Here is a 17,955-nt window from a genome sequence, read left to right as displayed (position 1 = left end):
AATTGAGTTTTCCTGTTTCAGATTTTAAACATCACTCTGTACTGGTTTGCTCAAATCAGTTGTAACTTTTTTTAAAAATGGTATGAGATTTGAAGCATACTTGGTAAAAGTCCATCACTTAATGTGCCTAATTTGCCTCATTAGGATAATTTGTGCAACAGGCAAGTTGATGTCTGGATATGGAGAAGTGGATTGTGGCAACCCTCACTTATGACTCTTTAAATATTGTTGGGCTCCAACTCCTACATTCCCTCACTAATGGCTATGCCAGCTAGGGCTAATGGGAATTGTAGGCCAAAAACATCTAGAGCAAGTATGGATAACACTAGGTAAGTTGGTGGCTGAATGCATTAATGACTCAGATCACATTGCAAAGCTGTACAGCTGTCACTTAAAATCTCCCTGGTCTTTCAGGACACAGATGCCCACCACTGCTTTCACAGAAAGCTTTTGAATGATTTTGACCTGCATATGTTTGCCCAAAACTTTTTGCTGTTTTGAGTGAAAACTATATGAAAGTCTGTACTACTAACAATGGATGGCTTTCAGTGCCAACTCCAGCACTTGCATGTTTGTTGAAAACAAGGCCTTCTTAATGATTGCTGTCATGCTATGGAATGCCCTCCCATGGGGGGCTAAACTGACTCCCTTTTTGATATCTTTCCACCAAGGAAAAACCTTTAAAATACCTAGGCCTTTGCCATTTAACTGGCCACCACAAAATTATTTTAATTGAGATGTGTTCTATTTGTATCACTATTGCAATGTTTAATGTTTTTGTATTAGACATTGTTTTAACTGTACTTTGCTTTCACTGATACTGTGAGCTGTCTTATGTTGCATATTAGAAAAAAGTGAGATATAAATTAATTTTTTAAAACAAAATTTTAAAACTTCATTCTCAACAATACCAATGCTTTAAAAAGAATTTGTTGGACCATTCTGACCCCTAATTTCCATGCTCATGCACCCAAATCCTCCCATCCCATCATAAAAGCACATGTGGTTGCTGCCTGAACTAGATTAGTTTCAACTTGTAATGCTGGAAGACATTCCTCTCTACACATGCTTATTTGAGCACAATTGACGTTAATTTTTACCCATCCCAAAGTGTATACTAGTGTGAATGAATCTGCTTTAGAATAGGAACTTGGCAATTAAAAACCAATGTACTAGATCAGGATTAGGCAAAATGTGACCCTCTGGATGTTACTGAACTAGGGTTGCCAGTTTATTTATATAACATTTCTTATTTGAGATCCAGAAAGCATGTCAATTATCAGAAAGGTTGGTATCCTTGCTATAAGAGATGTCCTTTATTTGAGAGTTGGAAAGCTTTTCCATTTGTATAGACTTAACAAGATGCCAAAACCCCCCACAAAACTGATATTTTTGGATGTGGAACCTTCATAAAGACAAAGAACATTATCATATGAGAAAGATAAACCAGAACTGGATAACGGCACCTAATATTTATTGAACAAAGAACTTCACTGGATAATTGCACCTTGGGGCTTACTGCATGACACTGAAGTTTATCGCATGGCCCTAAAACGGGCCCAGTGCATTCTAAACGTGAACGTGCGCGGGTGCGCACAGAATAGGATGGGGCCAAGAACCCCATTTTATCACACACTGGAATGTCTCCTTTGCCGCTGGGCGTTCTAGTTGTGTTCCAGAGGGCGCCATTTCTGGGAACTGTTTCTAAGCGTCCCCAGAAATGGCATTCTCTGGAATGAAACGGGGATGCAACTGGAACGCCCGGTGGCAAAGGCGGTGTTCCAGTGTGTGATAAAATGGGGTTCTTGACCCCATCCCGTTCTGTGCGTGCCCGCGTACGTTCACGTTTAGAACGCACTGGGCCTGTTTTAGGGGCCATGTGATAAACTCTACTGTTCTCCAGTAAGTTCTTCTGCTGGAGACTGTCTTGAAATCATTTTTTTACAGACACAAAAATCCTGTTAATGACCATCTTTCCCACAATTATTCTATTTTGATTTCCAGTGCACAAGTAAAATTCCACTTTAATTATGATTTTGGCTAGTGAGGGTTGCTTAGTGTGTGTGCTGTGGGAAGGGAAACATGATCAGGGGAGAAGGAGGAAAGGGGGAGTTGGACATTTCTTTTCAATTGTCAGCAAGAAACATTTGTTTGTTTGTTTGTTTGTTTGTTTTCTCTATAGAAAAAAAATCATTTGATAAATGCCCACTCTCCTCCCCCATGGGGCTTGTCAGAAACCAAACTTTGCTCACTACTCCCCCCGCCCCATACCTCCGTTCTAGCTATGGTGATCAATTCTGATTTGATGGGAGAACATACACACACACACACACACACAGAGAGAGAGAGAGAGAGAGAGAGAGAGAGAGAGAGAGAGAGAGAGAGAGGATGTAAATAATAATAATAAAACTTTTATTTATATCCTGCTTTTTGTTAAGACAATCAATATGGCATACATCACTAAAATAATACAACAATATATACACAATGTCCCCCCTTTAAAAAAGAATTAAACAGTTAAGGATTAAAATTACATAAACATTACAATCATTAAATCAAAGATGGGTGAAATCACAGCATATGTGGGAGAGATCATTTTGGCTGAGTACTCTTCTGAGAAGGCCTGCTGGAAGAGATCTGTCTTGACAGTTTCCTTGAAGTTGTCTAAGTTGGTAACTTGATAGATCTCGTCCAGCAGGCCGTTCCACAAAGTGGGAGCGGCTGCAGAGAATATCCTCTGGAAGGTCGAAGTCAGTCTGGTCTTTAAGGGCTGCAATAAATTCCTCCCAGAGGACCTGAGTGCATGGGGCGGATTATAAAGAAGGTGATCCCTTAGGCCTGTTACAGACTGCCAAAATAAAGCTGCTTCGGGTCTCTTTGGAGGTATGCTATTTAAATGATGCATGGGTCCAAAGAATCCGGAAGCTGCACCAAAGCTGCACTCCAGTGCTTAGGAATGGAGTGTGGCTTTGGTGCGACCTCTGGACTCTTAGGACCCATGCATCATTTAAATAGCATATCTCCAAAGAGACCCGAAGCAGCCTTATTTTGGCAGTCTGTAACAGGCCATAGATAAATAAATGTAAAGGGGAAGAGGAAGGCCTTTTTAAAGGTAAGACTCCTTGTGATTTATATTTCTGTGGAGGGGGATCTCTGCATGTATGCCAAACTAGTAAAAGGCATGGTATTTTGTGGGCAATGGCAAATGCTGTGTGTGATAGGTTTTTAGGGGAAACAATGACTGAAATGCTGGGAAGATTCTTAACGTGCGATGGAGAAGGGACCAGTCGTGCTTGCAATGTGCCTTTGAAAACAGCACTGTTTAGCAAGAGAAGAACCTAAGGCCCAGAAATATGTGTATCATGTACAAATGTGGACAATATGTTAATTTTGCAGAGGTAACTAAAATCAATACTTTTATCTGGTATTTAAGGAGAATGCAAGCTTGCTATTAGCTGTTTCCTGACTGTCGACTTTGCATGTTATGAATTTCAACTCTCCCTTATTGCTATTTTGAAAACCTGGCAACACTACAATTCCCAGAACTGCTCTCCCTTGCCAATAGTGGCCGGGCAGATGAGAATTGTACTCCAACTATATCTACAGAGGCATGATTCACAGTCTACAACCTGGTGTGAATGAAACTTTACATTACATGAGTAAGTTTTACCCTTTCACTTGATGTTTATCACACTATGCTCTTAAAGAGGTACTATTCCAGTGTGACTCCTCTAGCAGCCTCCTGTTGCATGCTGGGATTGGCAGTTTTAAGGAGCTGAACTTCTCTGCCTGAGAATTCTAAATACCCCTCCTTAAAACTGCCAATCCCAGCATGCAACAGGAGGCAGCTAGAGGAGTCACACTGGAATAGTACCTCTTTAAGAGCTTGTCTGATAAACACCACTGTGTTGTTGAACCTTGCTAGCATTCTCATTACCAGGTTATCCTTTCCATAGTGGTCTTCTCTTTGCCAAACAAGATTTGTGTCTATTGATTAACGGCACCTAATATTTATTGAACAAGGAACTTCATTTATTTTCTAACATCACAGCTTCTTATCTGCTGTACTTTCACACCAGGACAGGTTGTATTAGCAGTGTTATTCTGAACCTGTTATGCTTGGGTGACACAGAGATTACATGTTAAGGATTTAATTATACAAACAGCATTCTGTAAATGGCATTTTTTAACAGAGCTGGGTGTTTTTCATGTTGGCAAATAATGTTCTCTGCCACCAACAAAAAATAAAATTAAAAAAAAATCCTACAATTGTTTCTCTTTTACAGTATTCCTGAAACATAGGCCCCGTACAGATGGGCAGGAAAAGGCGGTGAGACACCACCCCTTTCTCCCCCAGATCATTGCTGCAGCAACCGCACAGGTGCGACAATGAACCACTCCAAAAAGGCGCTGTGAAACAGCTCCTTTCTACGTCACTGGCAAGGCACCATTAGCACCCTGCAGCAGCATGATGATGTCTCTTTTACACCGTCATCAGCACACGTGCTGTGCGAACACACGCGCCAAAATGGCACCTGGAGAGCATGAGGCATGTGGATGCTCTGTTCTCCCAAGCCCTAATTTCGGCCCCAGGATTGCACTTTTTGCCCATCTGTATCTCCAAGATATTCCTCCCTTATTATTTTCTTCTATCAGACGATTGTTTGGTAGATATAGATATAGATATTTCTATGAAAAACTACAAATTTATGAAGAAAATTCTGTTGTGGTTGGGTTTGGGGGGGGGGGTTGGAACCATGCTTCATTTGCGGGGATTTGTGAGCCTCAGTAAGAGATACAGTATTAATTTATGTGAACCTCAATAGAAATTAATGAGGGAAATGAATGGATAGTATGCAGCAATGTAGTGGCAAATTTTGAAATGCAGATTCTCATCAAGTCAGCCTCTGTAGCAACACCCCCCATGAAGGATCCAAATGTGCATGTAGCTCCCTTGATCAGTTTCTGGTATTTTTCATCTACCAGTATTCATGAGATGTGAATGACAATTTGATGCTTTTAGGACTTTTTGCAAAGATACTCATAAATACTTTGTATTACAGCAGTTATGGTAATCCATTTGCCTTCCAGCCACTATGAGAATTGCAGCTAAATACTAAGGTGGAGAACACCAAGGGGAGTGCCAGGTGACAATGTAACCCCTCCTATTCAAAAAGTCCCAGGGTTTCAACCCTGGCTCTGCTACACATGCCAAGAGTACAGCATGGAAGAATGAAACTAAACAGATGGATTAAGCTACAAGGAAGTGAAGATTGAAATAGTGAGGTTGGTAGTCTGCAATTTATAGATAATAAAAGGTTGTTGTTGTCGCTTGCCTTTGAGTCATTCCCAATATTTTACAGGGTTTTTTGGCACTGAAAGTGTGTCACTTTTCCAAGGTTGCTCAGTGGGTTTCTATGGCTGAGTGGGAATTCCAACCAATTCCAGAGTCAAGGTTGAGTGCTCAAACCACTACACCACACTGCCCCTCAGATAAAATCACTACTGCTAATATGCTGCAGCCTCTGGCAGTCATTAAAAATATACAACTGTTAAATAACTTCACAAAGAAATGAGACCTAACATGATAATGATCCCTCCACTTCTGCTTGAAGGCCTGCTGGACGGCCATATTAAAAACAGTGTTTCATTACAGAACAGTGTCAAAGGAGAAACTCCTAACTTGTGCACAATCTCTCCAACAGCAGAGCAAGTGGAGACACTCATAATGAGCAAATATTGTTGTTAGCTGCTATATTGATTGCTGTACCCTCTCTTTAAAACAACAGCAACAACCAGATGATGTTTCTGTTGTCCTGGAGCATTCAGTGGAAATTACCAGCACTAGCAGCAACATTTTCTTCTCATGTAGTGGGCAGGTTTTGTAAAAAATAAAATTCTAGGATATATTGCAGAAAAAATACCTAAATTTAAAAAACAAAACAAAACAAAACAAAAAAAAACCCAAGGGATTTGCATGATTTTATATTGGTGATTCACACCAGGTTCCTTGGTCATTCCTTCTCCACCTTGTTGGATGGGAAAAGGGAAGCACAGATGGTCCCTTAACACCACTTAAGATTTTTAGAACATTGTTCCTTAAAATAAATGAAAGCATGCCCATATGAGTCTCACAACATCCAGAGTCAAAAGTGAGCAAAGGCACTGAAGAGATCTCAGCAATTATTGTCTAGAATTGCCTACAGTGTCATGAGAGATGAATGATGGTTGGCTAAATTGTCAATCATATCATATAGCTTCTTTCATTCCCACTTCTCTGCCATTTTCTGCAAAGAATTGGAACCTCCAAGTGGGTGCAAAATCAGAATTGAGAGATACTGACCAGTAATAAGTGAAATTGTTGCTTAATATTCTTAAGTCTTATGTATTTACAGCTGGAGATGTGTGACTATGTGCTTTCAAGTGGCCTATTAACTTATGGTAATACCATGAAATTCAGAGTGAATTTCATGGGGTCTTCTTAGGCAAGGAATACTCAGATATGGTTTTCCAGTTTCCTCTTCTTAAATATAACCTACAGCACTTGGTATTCATTGTCTCAGATTCAAGTTCTAAACAGGGCTGACACAGCTGGAGGGAACAATCCTAATTACTTCTTAGTCCTGGCAAAAACTGATGAGTATTGTGTGCCAAAGAGCACCTTTATCTGTAAGAAGATCTAATTTCAGACAAGCAATCGGAATCCAGGGAAATCTGTAGAGGCCTATGCCAAGTAACTGTGAGAATGTAGTTGGTTTTCCCTAAGGGGCAGCAGAAATGAAACCATCAGGGAGGGTTCTGTTTTTGGCAAAAGTTTATCCCAGAGTCTGTAAATGGAAACAAAGTTGCAGCACTGTAGTAGGAGTTATATATTACTATTTATGAATATTTAGAGAATGAAATATTGAATAAATATATGTTACATATATATTGTATTCCTTGTTTCAAAAAGTTTCATTGGTACAGTGCAGATCTGCCTTATTTGGATGAAGATTTTCCCAGGCATCCCCCACCCCACCCTCAGTTAAACCTTGTCCAGTCCCCCTCAAAAGCTCAGTGCAGATTCAGCTTGATAAAGACAGCAATTGCTCTAAACTGGGACATACTTTATTTTATTTTATTTTTAACTGGGGGACATCCCAAATGAAGATAGTTACTGCTTTAAGATTTATTTATATCGTGCCTTCTTCCCAAAATTGAGGTGCAAAGTGACTTACTATTTTAAAAAGCAAAACAGCTAAAATCTTACACAAAAGTGAACATCAAAATGGCATTAAAATATTGACAACATTACAATGATTGAAAAAAAATGGAAGGATAGAATACTACTGGAAAATAAAAAGCAATTAAAACAGTTCAATAGCAGAATAACAGTGAGGGGTCCATTCTGGTCTCCCGGGCAAGGGAGTTCAAGAGTCTAGGTGCAGCCACTGGGAAGGCTCTTTCTCGTGCCCCCACCAACAGTGCTTGTGATGGTGGCTGGACTCCAAGAAGGACGTCTCCTGATGGTCTCAGGTCCCGGGCAGGCTTGTATAGGGAGATGTTGTAGGCCTGAAACAGACAAGCCAAATAGAACAACTTCCAGCAGCTCCGGGTGCATGGTGTTTAGACAACACATACCCCCAATGTGACCAGAAGCCACTCTGAGGCCATCTAAGGTGGACCGAAGCTGCTAGCAAAAGGAGCAGCAAAATGTCACTCATGCAGGCAGCTCATTTGGGATCATTACAGTGGCCTGCTTCAGGAACAAGCCATCCAGTCGCCATGGTCCTGGGGCAATTGAGGCCTCTGGCTGCTCCGTTTGGCCTGTCTGCTTCACCCTGTAGTCTTCCAGATGGTATAGATCTGAGTCATATATAGATTTATAGGCCATAACCAGCTCTTTGAATTGGACTTGATTTCATAGGCTTGCACTGCAAAACTATTATGTTTTTTGTGCTCATCTTGAGCATAAAATCCTGAAGCACCAACAAATAGAAAAGATGGTAACTCTTCTGGAGTAATATTATCAAGGATGCTTTTTCTTCAAGAGTTCATTACAATAGTGATCTCTAAAAAAATAATTAGGCTGAACATAAGTTAGCTGCTGCTGTCAACTTTTGAATTAGCTACACACAGACAAGCCATTTAGTGATTGGCAATAAGTCACCTGCTGAAAGGAAAATGCAGTCTGGCTTCCCTTGTCCTCAAGAGGCCGTTATCATCTCATATGCTGCAATGGAATCTTGAGACTTTGCAGTTGTTGCCATATGGTATGTAAGCAGGAAGCTGGGCCTAAATGTAAAGCAATAAAGATGGATGGGAGATTTGATTATTTGTTCAGCCAGTTGCCACTTTCTGTAGGATTCTGTGTATTAAATGATGTAAAACAATACTTCAAGGTTATTCTGGGTGAGCTTTATGACATCATCCATCAAACTGTCCTGGCATCTAAAACATTTTATTGCCAATGGGGAGAACCCAGCTTAATCACACAAATAACTTTAGTTTACCTGATAGGTTTTATTTCTAAGAATGAGAGAGGGAGAAGAAGGAGAGAAAGAAGGAGAGAACAGATTTATACATCCTTTGCCATTCAGATTTTGAAACTATGTTTAATGGCATTATACAGCTTAAGACAATAAAGCAACACATCAGGTTAGCACAATACATACATCATGATGAGTGAGATTCAGTTCTGTTGGTTCAGATGCACCATTGGGCCACATCATTTATAATGTAGCTGGCCTTGGGCCAGTCACCATTTTCCCCATTAACTTACAAGGTTATTTTAAGATGGGATGGGCAACTGCAAAGGAGGTAGAGGGCATTTTTCTCCTGCATTCCACCCCCCAATAGGGGCTATGCTAGTTCTTCAGAGGTTACCTAAAACAGTGTCATGTTACTACCAGCTTTGTTGTTGGTCATTCGGGATGGAGTTTTAAACACATCAGGAGTTTGGGGGCTGTGAAAACAGAATCACCACATTTAATGGCAGCTTTGGGCTAACCCCATCACCACCAAAATAGCATTTGGAGGATCTGGGGCTTTATGGTTTCTCAGACCCCAATGCTGCCCACAGGCCAGATTTTGTCCGTCCCCCTGCTTTACCATAAAGTATTGCCTAGAGCTATTAGGAAGATCAGTATTGGTAATAACACAATATACCAGTTCCTTGTCAACTTTGGCACAAGACTTCCCCTTAGGTTGGCCATGTGCCCCATTTTACAGAGCAGACTCCTCTGCTTCAAGATCTTTTAGGGCACACTCTTCCTCCTCTTGAAAGTGTCCTCTGTTTGAACAAATCTCCAGATCAATTCCTGTTAAATGAGAAATAAGAATCATAAGAAGGGTGAACAGAGTCCTTGGTTTGGCCTTTCACTGGTTTCCCCCGGAGAGCAGACTGAGCTGATAGAATAGACCATTTGATCAGAATCTTCTGCTCTGTGATGTTATATTGTATTCCTATGTTAATGTGTATATAATACAGACAATTATGAACAACTTTATGCTTGTATACAGAATGAGAGTCAGAGAATATGAATGAATGGAGTGTCAATTTTGATTGTCAGCAATATACACCTGCAAAGGTGCAGTTCTGTGGAACAAGTTATGTTGTCATAGTTGGAGATCAATGACCATTTTCTGGGGCACAGCACCCAATCTAGCAGGAGAGATTTCAACATCTGCATTTGGAAGGATGCTGCTGAATCTAGCACTGCTCCTTCAAGAATGTTCTTCTGTCACGAGTAAGTGGGGCTTGCTTTCCTGAAAATGGTCACATCACATTATGCTGTCACAAAAGCAATAGCAAAAGGCATTTACCATTGATTTGCAGGTAGGGTTTTTTGTTTTTGTTTTTTGATTATCTGCTTTTATTTGCATTGTGAGATGCTTTCGGTGTCATATTGAAGAAAGGGAGAAAATAAAAATTAATTAATTAATTAATTAATTAATAGTAATCATGATGATGATGATGATGTCGATGATGTCAATCCCCCTCACCTGAAGGTGGCAACAAGCTTCAAGCCCCTATCTCTATCTGCTCATAATTCTTGTTACAGACCATATGATTGTAAATACTGACTAGGAATTCAATATTTGTATATGTGTGTATGTATTTGTACACATCTATGCATCTTTTTTATATAAATACTTGCTCAAAATGAATTCCTCTTTTTAGACACTTATTATGGGTCAGGTGTAAACAATGTTTTAACAACTAACTTCCAGCTGAAATCTAATGCAACAATTTTAGTAAACAACAAATTTAGTAAGGATTTGTGTAGCTGGATTTAAGGTTTCTTTTGGCAATATCTTTATCATTAATTTTCTTTTCATCTTCCTCTTTACTCTAAACTACTAGAAGTATTTCTTCATCCTTAGTGTTCAAGGATTAAATGTAATCTGTTCCTCTCATTATCCTTCATATTAAACTGAGAGCAGCTGTGATAAAACTAGATTTAGTTCCTTTAGAGTTGATCCTGGCACTTGTCAGAACATCTGTGTAATAGTTTCTCCTATTTGTTTATTTGTTTTCCTGTGGGAGAAAGTTTTTGCACCTGATGCTATCTCAGGACTGTCTGCAAGGGACTAAGCAGGTCATTAGCCCCAGGTTGGCACTGACCCAGATCCTGCAGACTGAACATGGATCCAGTGGATCCAGCCCAATCCCAGGGCAAAGAGGCCTTAACACAAGTCTGAATGATCTGCCATTTGCCACAGAATTTCATGGAAAATTCACTGAAAACCCTGGCAGTACAGACAACCATGCTTGCCCCTTACCTTATTCCTCTACTACTGCTAGTGAGAACCCCACCTATCCCCGCCATCACATCTGATGTCAAAACAGTGTTCCTGGGTGCAACCATGTGGCCATCAAATATGGTGAAGGGAGGCTTGTCATAAGTGGCAATTGAGGAGTAAAGTAAGGGGCATGTGGCGGTAGGAGCCCTGATGGTGCAGTGGTTAAATGCCTGTATTGCAATCACTCACTCAAAACCGTAAGGTTGCGAGTTCAATCCCAGCTAAGGGGGTTCATCCTTCCATGGTCACTAAAATGAGTACCCCGCTTATTAGGTGCAATTAGCTTACAATTGTAAACCACTTAGACGCTGTTAGTTCAGTATGAAGCGGTATATAAATGAAGCTGTTTGTTTGTTTGGTAGTGGGACTGTGACATGTATTGGGCTTCCTCTGTACTCTACTGGAATAGTCACCAGACTGAGAAATTTAAAACAACAACAACAGTAGACCACATAAAAATGTTACATACTATCTAAAGGCACCATGTCCTGTGTGATCTTGGAAGCTAAACAGGGTCAATCCTGGTTAGTACTTAGATGAGAGACTAAGGCCCGTTACAGACAGCCCAAAAGGAGCGGTCTTGGGCCGCTGCCAGTTGCAGCGTGGAGGAGCCGCAGCAGCCAAACCGCGCAACTCCTCCGCGCTGCAAAAAAGGAGCGTGGAAATCGCGCTCCTTCCGGCAACCCGGAAGAGACGTCGCAAGTGCCAAAGCGTGCACTTGCGATGTCTCTTCTGGGTTGGGACATGCGGACGCAGAGCATCCACTACGTCAAGATGGCAGCGCCCATCTGTATAGGGTGCCGCCCTTTTGACGTATCGATTACGCGCGAGGGGCAAGGTGCGTCCGGAAGCGCTGCCCCTCGCGCGTAATTACGGCACGATGATGGCGCCTCTTGCACCCATCTGTAACGCGCCTAACAAATACCAGGTGTCGTAGGCTATATTTCAGTTGAAGGAACTGGGAAAACCATCCCTGAGTATTCCTTGTCTAAGAAACCAGTATGAAATTTACAGTCACAACAACAACAACAACAACAACAACAACAACAATAATTTTTCTTACCCACCTCTGCTCATGGCTCAAGGTGGGTTACAACATAGTTAAAGCACAATCATTATATAAAATACACATATTAAGCTGCATCTCTATGCAATATTAATATTACAATATTTATAATACATAATACATAGGAAAATAAATCAACAGACGACTTGTCTACATATAACCAGCCATATTTGTGGATAATCATGAGACTTCCAAGACCAACTCCCCACCAGGCTTGCTGTGGATGGTGGGCATTGCAATTCCAAATGAGCTGGGGGGGCACTAACTGTCACTGCAGAATTATAGCAGTATGATTCCACCTTAGTGGTCATGGCCCTGTTCTGTGGCATTCTGGGATTTGCAGTGTGGTGACGTGCTTTAGAATTCTCCATGAGGGAGCTGAATTGACTATCTATACAGAATGTCAGTAAACTACAAATCTCAAGATGCTCTAGGATAGAACCTTGGCAATTAAAGTGTACCAAAATGTTGCAGCTATGTAATATTGATACAGTCCAAGTTAAGGAAGAATGTTTGCAAAGGTGTTCAGCAAGAGTACCTCTGTTTCCCCATTAAAATTATTTTGAAACATGCAAACACATACATGATCTCAATGCAGATTTAGGCCAATTTAAGAATATCAACAAATACCGAAGACCAGCATGTGGGAAGGTACTGTATATATTCTACAGTGCAGGGTAGAGATCAATATTTTACACTACTGATTTGACTTGCATTGAACTTACTTTTTACCAGAAAAAGAGTGTGAAAGTGTGTGTGCAGATTTGAAAGCATCTGTTTTAATCCATTTGGAACAAAGTAGATTTGGAGGAGTATTGGGTCCCTGGAAGATTTCAGAATCTCCTCATAGGACAGCTACTGCCTGTTTGTAGGGTTGTGAGGTGAAGCACAGGACAGGAATCCTGTACCTTTAAATAGTTGTGTAGAAGAGGGAAATTCAATACCTGCTGAAATTTCTTATTTTGCATAATCCTTAAAGGTTCAGGAACTCTGTTCCATATCTGCGAATCCTACGTGCTTGTGTGATTACCTCTACATCTGCTATGCAACCTGCATAAAAGAAACATTATTAGAGACTCCATATATTTCTAGTGATCTTTCCTCTTAAAGCAATGTGCCAGAATATTTTCCTGTCTTGCTTATTTATTTCCCTATGCTAGAGATATGCATTGGCAAGGACCAGTGCCAGAAACAAAAAAAGACTGTGTTGGCTAGCTTTGCTGATCTGTTGGCAGATCTTAGACATTCAGAGCTCCATACTGCAGCATTTCTATATTCCTAACTTTCATTGAAGTTCAAGGGAACTTTGAATAGGAAGGATCACAACAAATACCAAATTTCTGGCAATGCTGTGTCCTGGCATCCTTCAGATAGACTTGGTAATTGGCAGTTCTTTGTTTGCCATTTGTAGTCTTATCCCACTGTGATAACACCTATTCTAAACCACACACTTTGCAGTTATTATTATTATTATTATTAGCCAATTTTTGCAAATTCCCATCAGATCCCTTGTATTTTTCATCACATTTTCCCTAAAGTGCTTCCAACAAGTGGCTCAGGTGATATGGGCATGGCTTGAAGCGGTAGCAACTCCTCTGAGTTCTGCCTCTCACAGGGTGGATTAAAATGAGGTCTGGTCTTCTCTTGTGAGAGATCTCACTTTTCTTTTCTTTTCTTTCTTTATTTTTTTTATGTTATTTATTTTTTTTGCAATACCTTGGACAAGCTCTGTGTGATTTTGAGGGCATTTCCCAAGGAGGCAGTATTTTCATTTGTAATGTTGTACTTCTCCACTGCATCTCATACTGTTCTTATCAGAGCATTTTGTTATGTGGCAGCAGTTGTGGCAGTTAGCAGTGGGCACAAGGGGCAAAAAACAACAACAGAGGAATGGAGGGAGGAGCAGGAAGAGGAAACCTATGGTGTAAGAGTTCATAAGGGAAATAAAAGCCAACCTATGCAGAAAGTAATATGAGTATGGGGAGACAGAACTGGAAGAAGAGAGATGTGCAGCTAAAGAGCAGAGGAAAGAAATCATATGAAACTAGAGATACATGGAGAAATGTAGAGGGCACAGGCAAGAGGTAAAAAGACAAGACAGAGTGCTCAGACAGAAAGATGTACAGATAAGTGAGAATCTAAGAGGACCAGGAAATGGAAAAATCGGAGAAAGAGAGTACAGAATATTGGTAAAGGACAGGTATGAAGAGACAAACGGACAATCAAAGACCCTGTAGAGATGAAAGAGAATGTGTAAGAGGTAACAAAAAAAGAGAAAGAATTGGGTGAAGTAGCTGGGAAGAATGGAAGAAGAAAGAGATGGTTCAAAGGTGGCCTGACAAAAATTAAAAGATTACTAACACCAGGGATCATAGAATCATAGAACTGTAGAGTTAGAAGAGACTATAAGGGCCATCCAGCTATATCCCCTGCCATGCAGGAAATCTAAATCAAAGCATCCCCAACAGATGTCCATCCAGCCTCTGTTTAAAGGCCTGGGAAGACGCCCGCACTGAGGAGAAGGAGCGCACCTGTGCAACTCCAACTGTGCCCGCACAACGTCAGGGGGGGGGCACTGGTGGGAGAGGCACCTCATAAGCCAGCCCACCAGCCCCTGGAAGATGCCTGGGAAGACACCTGTATTGAGGGGAAGGAGGGCACCTGCGCAACTCCAACTGCGCCCACACAGTGTCACAGACCTATTCTAGCAGTGCCCATGAACCCTATTGGCACTGTCATTCATCAGCGCACAAGGTAACCAACGTTGGGAAAGTAGTGGGACACTAGTGCGTTAACAGACCTGAAAGACCTATTGAGAGCGAAGGTGAGAATATATACCGCCCAATCACTGGGAATCCGAGCGGTTTACAACAGAGGGGATAATAGACAGTTCCCTGCCCTCAGGCTTACAATCTAAAATACACGACACAAAAGGAGAAGGAAATGGTGAGGGGGGGAGGGGATCAGGTCCAGCATTCTTCTCTCCCTCTGAGGAAAACTAACATTTGACATGTGTCCAAGAATGGTTTGCACTCTGCAGTTTGAACTGCCATCCTCTTTATGTCTATAGAGTGTAAAGTCATAGTATCTGTAGTGAGAAAGTTTTTTAATACAATCTGTGATATTAATTACCCATGAGTTTTATCATTGCTCCACTCTTTTAGACTTCTAGAGAAGGTGTAACACTTTCCAAATCCTGGGGGTTTGAAAGGCAGCATTTTACTAAGATCATACTACTGTTATTGCAACTTATATAGTTAATTCTGCTTTGTGTGGAATGGTACAATTATATTCATCATGCCAATAAAATGTCTTGGGTTACTGCTTTAATTTTTTTATAAGCCACCTTGAATTTGGAAAGTCCTGATACAGAAATGTAAAAACATATTTTGGCACCAGCTCAAAACATTGTTATTCTTCCAAATCTGCATAAGACCATGTCAGTATTATTTTATTATTGTTCTCTGCCAATAAATGTCACTGGTTAGTTTTCCTGTGTAGTAAGATAGTTTTAGCCCTCTTAGGGCATTTAGTACAATCGTGCACCCATTTCCCTGTGATTAAGCATCTCTTGCTAAGTCTTACTTCCGAGTAGGGACAAATATGATTTCTTTGCAATGGATTTTTAATAATTCTAATATTCATTTTATCTTTCCACTATATATTTGGATTTTGTTGTTAGTTGTTGACTTTTCATTGTTTTAATTTTGTTTATAGATCAAGGGAAGTTCCACTCTTGACTCATGCTAATTCAGGTGGACAGACCTCTTAAGTGATAGGGTTGCCAGTAGTATTGATCTGCACGTCACTCATTAGAGCAGTCTTTCTCAACATGGTCATGTTGGACTACAACATCCATCATTACCAGCCAGTAAAAAAGAAATCCTGCGGTGACAACAGGGAAAGAGTTCTACTGCAGAGGAATGAAGCAGTTAGAGAATTCTGGATCCCTTATCTCTGAATATCTCTGGATCCCCACATCTTACAAGTGTCAAGGGCATTTGGCAGTTAGCCAAAATAGTTGATGTTGTTTGTGAGCTGCCTCCAGAAAAAAAAAGGCATGAATTGATGTTTAATTTTATTACATTAAAACAGTTTTTATGTACTTGTAAATAAAAGAATAATGTTATTATTCTGACCTCCGTGTATTTTCTTTTCTGGACTTAATGATGCTCAAAATCTCTCTAAGGTCTAGCTAATGGGCTTTCACTTTTCACTCCCTTCTGTTCCAACAGACATAATATGCATTCCTCTTTTTACAGCTTTACATAATGGAAGGACCAAATTTCCTTTTTAAGAAAAAAGAATCAGGCCAAGAGTACCTGCATCCCATTGAACTTGGAAAGATACCTTTTTGGATGCCAACCCCCAGAATCCCTCATACACATGACATGGAATGTGGTGGAGTCTCCGTCTTTGGAGGTTTTCTAAACAAAGGATGGATGACCATCTATAGGGAGTGCTTTAACTGCATTTTCCTGCATGGCAGTGAGTTGGACAGAATGGCCCTTGCCACCTCTCCCAGCTCTGTGATTCTGTGATTAATAATAATAATAATAATAATAATAATAATAATAATAATTTATTTGTGTTTCCCCACCTCTCGCAATGGATCGAAGCAGGGTTAAAGACTACTAAAATCAAATACATATGACACTCTATATAGACAGGCAGACAGAACTGGGGAGAAAGGATGAAACTGTGTTGGAAGATTTTCTTCCTTTTCCTCTAAAGAGTGGGAAAGATTGGGAGAGGGGAGGTATTTCAACATACACACACACACACCAACTACTGGTAGAACACTGCATATCTATCTTGAAATCTTGAACAGATTACTTGATTAGAAGTTCCATAAAATTAAGTTTAGTTTTCAACCAACCCTTATCTGACTGATGGTTGTGGTGATGATGAAGATGTTTTTATGTCCTATTTTTTTTACCTATCTATTTTTTTAAAAGAGTACTTTATAATAGTATTTCATGTTTTCTTCTACTAAACTATCAAATGAGCCTCTTTTTAAGACAAAAAACAACTTAAAACCTATGGTAAAAGAGGTAATGCTAATCCAGATAGAATTTGTTTGGTTTGTTAGTGATTTATAATAATCTTGCAGAGGAAATTTCCATTTTTCTTCTGATAATTTTCTGTTTGTATGTTCTCCTAAAGCATGACAGTTTGAGTTACTGCTTGTGATTAATCATATTTACGACAGAAATGTAGTAAGAACTGTAATAAGGTATTCTGAAAAACGACCAGTTCAGCCACAAAAATAAAAAACAGCTCTGGGATGAAAGGTCATCTAAATGGAAATGGGCCTTATACAAATAAGGAGGTTTTGTTTAGATGCCAACTGGGAAGCTATTATTTTCCCCCGAGATGACATTAGACCACCCCTTTGAGCTCTATAATTGCAAATTAATGAAATTGAAATTGATGTTCTGTCTCTTACTGTTCAGCAAGAAGAAAAGCACATGAACATGAACAAAGGCACATATCCCACTGAAGTTAATAGCTAAACCAACTTCACTTGATCTGAATAGTCATGGATTATGAGAGCATCACCTCTCACTTACCTTTCTGTTCCCAGACAGCAGTACTACAAGATCCTTCTTTCAGTGTTCTTGGCATTAGTAGTAGTAGTAAGAAAGAAAGAGGTGAAGCATCTACCTAGCAACCTATGATCTGTCATAAAGTAGTTCAAAAAACAGGCATACAGTATGTGCTGAATGTATTTATACTCCTGAAGACACAGCTTTGAATGGAATCAGCCCTGAGCCTGCAGGCCCAGATTTTCTGTGGTAAAGAATGCTTTTGCACACTTAAATCTAGTGCACCAACTGTACCCATTTCTAGAAATACCTGATTTGGTCATGGTGTTACATTCTTTAGTTACAGCCCTTTTGGATTACTGTTATGCACTCTACTTGAATTTCAGTTGATACAAAGAGCTGCAGCCAGAGTATTAACAGGCACCATGCAACTACTGTACCTGCTTCAACAGGACTCCTGTTGCAAGTGAGAGAATAGGCTGGCCCAGCTCCATCAGGGCTAGCCTGAAGAAAGAGCACCCTCCCTCCATAACTGTCATCCTTCGGCCTGTGAGG

The sequence above is a fragment of the Sceloporus undulatus genome, chromosome 3, assembly GCF_019175285.1.
Source record: "Sceloporus undulatus isolate JIND9_A2432 ecotype Alabama chromosome 3, SceUnd_v1.1, whole genome shotgun sequence".
NCBI lineage: Eukaryota > Metazoa > Chordata > Lepidosauria > Squamata > Phrynosomatidae > Sceloporus > Sceloporus undulatus.
This window is presented reverse-complemented; position numbering follows the sequence as displayed.